A 4,265-nucleotide genomic window follows, 5' to 3' on the forward strand; every position below is an offset into this window, starting at 1 on the left:
CGCTCCTGCCTGCCAAAACAGAAATGGCACAAAAGGGGCGTATTTATGGCATGACACGCCTATTTGTTTGTGTGTGGGGGCCCAGGCTTTGGATTTCCTTTGCTAGCACGCACTACCTATCTCACCAGCTCCGGTCCCTGTTGTTTGGTCCACTTTTGGGGTATTGTTTCCGCTGGCAGTTGCACCACTGGCCAGAGTCCAGTTAAAGCTGTCAGATGTGGACTGATCAAGTCTTGTCATCGGATTTCTTGTCTCAAAGTCGATCTGAGAGTCGCAGGCTGAAGCAGGGCAAAGCATACATACACGTGACTTAGACTTAGAGCCATGTGTTGACACTCACACTCTCAATAGACGTCAAGCAGAAACATCCTGTAACTCTCTCCTGTGTGTGTGTGTGCGTGCGTGTGCGCGCGTGCGCGTGTGCGTGCGTTTGTACGTGTGTGTATGTGGGTTCAATAGCCAATTTCCTAGATCCCTTTTGAGTCTCTCTCTCCCCTCTCCCGGGGAGACCCACCTGACCTGGTTTGGCAGTGAGCAACAAGTACAAGTATGTGTGTGTATGTGTGTGTGTGTGTGTGTGTGTGTCCCATATGGTGCAGTGGTATGTGCAGCGATTTCCAATCGATAGGTTGCGGGTTCGATTCCCGACGATTATGGTCACACACGTCTTTCTTCTCTTTCTCAGACTCTTCCTGACTTTTCTTTCATTCTCCTGGGTGGTTACCAACAGCCAGTGCATGCCGGAGTATGTGGTGTGATGTGTGTGCGAGAAAAATAAATAAAAAAGACTAGAAAGTAGGGATTCACAGGCCAGAAAACACCACTTCATAGCTGTGTGGTGTAGACCAGGCTGAATAGTGGCGGTCAATTCTTCAGCCTTGCAAGCTGTTGAATGGTGCAATCCCAGCACAAGTTGCTTTGGCTTCTGCTGTAGCATCGCTATCATCGCCTCCGGCGATGGGCCAATGGTGTGTGTCTGTGTCTGTGTCTGTGTGTTTGCCCGGGGTAGGGGTAACTACAGTAACTGTCTGTTGGATCCCTGGACGGATACCCTGATGCCGTCAATCCTTTTTCTTCACCTTGTCCTCACCCACGTACTGAGGTGTGGTAAGCCCATAAGTGGGATCATTTTCAATTCCACTCAGAGTTTGGAGATTTCAGGGGGTATCGGCTATAGGACGGTTCTTTCCAAGATTCCTTTAGAGTCTCTCTTCCCTATCCCAAGGGGAGACCAAGGTGACCAGTTATGGCAGTCAGCAAGTACAAGTGTATGTGTGTGTATGTGTGTGTATGTGTGTGTGTATTTGTGTGTGTAGGTGTGTATTTGTGTGTGTGTGTTCACCCTCTGGTGCTTGAGACCTGACTAGCTATCGGTATGACCCTTCTTGTCGGATACACATCTAGGTAGCCATGATTAGATTCCTTTACCAAGACTATGAAACCTATTGTTCATGTGCTTGTAGGGAGATGCATCACTGATGGTGATGCCTTGGACCTTATCTTACCAGTTGTAATGCGTGATCTGGCTGGTTTTATGATAGTGATTGTGCCAGCCAGAATACCTGCAACAACATTCACAGCTGTTGGAGCTGAGTGATGCGATGCCCAGCCTTGCCCACTGATCGGGACTAGGAGACAACTGGTGGTGGCAGTGACGATGAGAGTTCCCAGGATGGCGGATACCGACCCAGCTAACGGGTGCGATGTTCTACCTCGTAAGCCTCTCCTTGCGTGAAACATACTGATGAGAAACAATGGGACGAGTGAGCACAGTTCAGTGAAGATGCTCTTTCCTCCGTTCTTGTCCAACTGCAGTGATGGGCATACAGGAACGGGCAGGCAAAAGTCCACTCAAATTTAAAGAATTATTTGGGCACACATTCTCTTTCCCTCGGCATTGCAAACTTACACATTGGTACACTGAATCAGTTTCAATGACCTTTTGGCAAATTGCCATCGTCAGTTTGCAATTATGGTGTGCAAGTCTGCAAAGAAGCAGTTATACCGTACTCGCGCGACTAGGGTAGTGCCCTTGGGGCACTATTTTTTTCAATGCCCATCACAGATGGGGCACTATTCAAGAGAGGGCACTATTCAAGAGAAGGCACTATTCAAGAGAGGGCACTGTTTTTTAAATGTTCGTGCGTTAACATCATCCCGCATAAAAACAAAGAAGGCAAAGAAAGACAGAGTCTAAGTTTGCTGTAAACAATCACGACTCAACAGAAAGGGCAACAAGAACTGCGATTTTGATCCTGAGAGTGAAACCACCAGTTCTATGACATGGACAAGAACATTACCAAAAGAATACCAAACTTGCACATTCGCTTGGTTACAAGCCCGGGGGGGGGGCTTTATCAAGAGAGGGCTTTATTTTTCACTGGTTATTAGAGACTGGGGCACTATTCAAGAGAGGGCTCTAATCGTGCGAGTATGGTATGCCGATATTCGCTGCCACTCAAATGATACAGTTAACACATTCTGAAAGCTAAAATGCAGCGACTATGAAAGAAATATTCTGGTTTGTGTTGAGGACACTTCCTGGTGACTTAAAATAGACTGGGGTTTGCGTAAAAAGCGCACAATGCTGCTGTAGTTGCCTCTATGACTTTGCAAGTCTGGATTGAAAGGCTCAGCGTTTTGCTCGTATGTTCCGGATGGCATTCCTGACTTAGCGGAAGTCACGTCGGCTGGAAAAGTGACCTGAAGTGTGAGTGTGGGCCAACCTCTCTGTGAACCACAGTGCTGGTCAGTGAGTACTGATCATGCGAGGCAATGTCACACGTCACGCCGCCATGAAGCCACAGACCTGTAAACACTACGCAGTGCACTGGTGCAGGGCGATCATGGAAGACAAAAAGAGAATGAGGCAACGTTGGAGAGTAGCATCAACAGGAATGCTGCCAGTGAGGAAGTACAGTTGAACATCGATTATCCGACCACCTCTGGGCAGACAACTGTCAGGCGGTGTTCAGATAAGGCAAATGTTCCGGATAAGAAAAAAACTGTCACTCACACACTTTCAGTGGTTATTACTAGCCGCACGACCTTTTCATTTTTACTTTCCAAATTTTTCGTATTTTTTGAATGGCTCACTACATGCACAGTGCGTACTCTACGGCACGTGCGCCCAAAAAAACTGTTACGGATAATCGAATGGTCGGATAGTCGATGTGCGGATAATCGATGTTCAACTGTACATGTACATGTACTTCAAGTCACTGCAAAACGTTAAACCAGGATATATTCTTTTCACCGTTCCGAGGCACCAGCTAAAACCAGGCCGGCACAGTGGGTTGGTCAAAGATTGAGATACGAGAAGTACCCGCTTCAAGTCCTGCCGGGGAGAGGTGTTTCCAGCTGTGCTGCTTGTGGCCAGGCACAGGGGTTACGTGGATGTGGCTAGTGGGGTTTCTCTGCACTTGTGCCAGTGAGTGTGAGACTTATCCCCTCTCACCCACCATTAGGCGATGCATCTGCCTCTGGGCTAACAGGGTGTTAACGGCCGTCGTGAGTTCCCTTCCGGGAGCGGACACGATAATTTTATTTTTACTTTAACTTTAAAAACACCCACCAGCGAACACGACATTTCCACTGGCGTTTGACAGCCATGGATGCCGTTTGACACTATTCCTACATTGCATTTCCTGGCAGACTCAAGGGGTTGCCTAATAGTGCACCCAGCCTGGGAATGCCTATCCATGTCATTGAAATGTACTGTAGTTAGGAACTTAGGATGCGTATGGGTTATTGCACGTGAAGGAACACCGACGTCGGGTTGGGAGAGAATTTCGGGAAGCGCATAGCCATGGAAATGAGATACATGTAGTGAAGTGTGCTGATACCCTGCTATCCATGTTGACAATACCCAGGGCCAAAGTCAGGGTTGCAAACACAAAGAGCGGGCCTACTTCACGTGCATTTGATAGTGTTGACTGTGACGTGGAGGCCCTTTGTCACATGATGTACCTGAGCCGTATAACGTCAAGCATTCTCCCCTGGGCGGGAACGCAACGAAATTTACGAAATGCCACTTAAATCAGGCTTTCATGCCTCAATAGGCTCACCCTCCTCTCTCTAAAGTGTATCTTCATTTGGAAACAGTCAACCTAGTCTCCCTCACTGCCAAGCGTTGCACAAGTTGCCGATCATTGCTTTCAACTGAGGTACCCAGAGCACCTCGTTGAAAATTCTGATAGGTTATTATCTTCATTCCGCCTCGTACCAATCACTGGAGCTATCCATTAATACAAAACGAAAAACAC

This window comes from Sycon ciliatum, chromosome 12, assembly GCF_964019385.1.
Source record: "Sycon ciliatum chromosome 12, ocSycCili1.1, whole genome shotgun sequence".
In the NCBI taxonomy this organism is placed as follows: domain Eukaryota; kingdom Metazoa; phylum Porifera; class Calcarea; order Leucosolenida; family Sycettidae; genus Sycon; species Sycon ciliatum.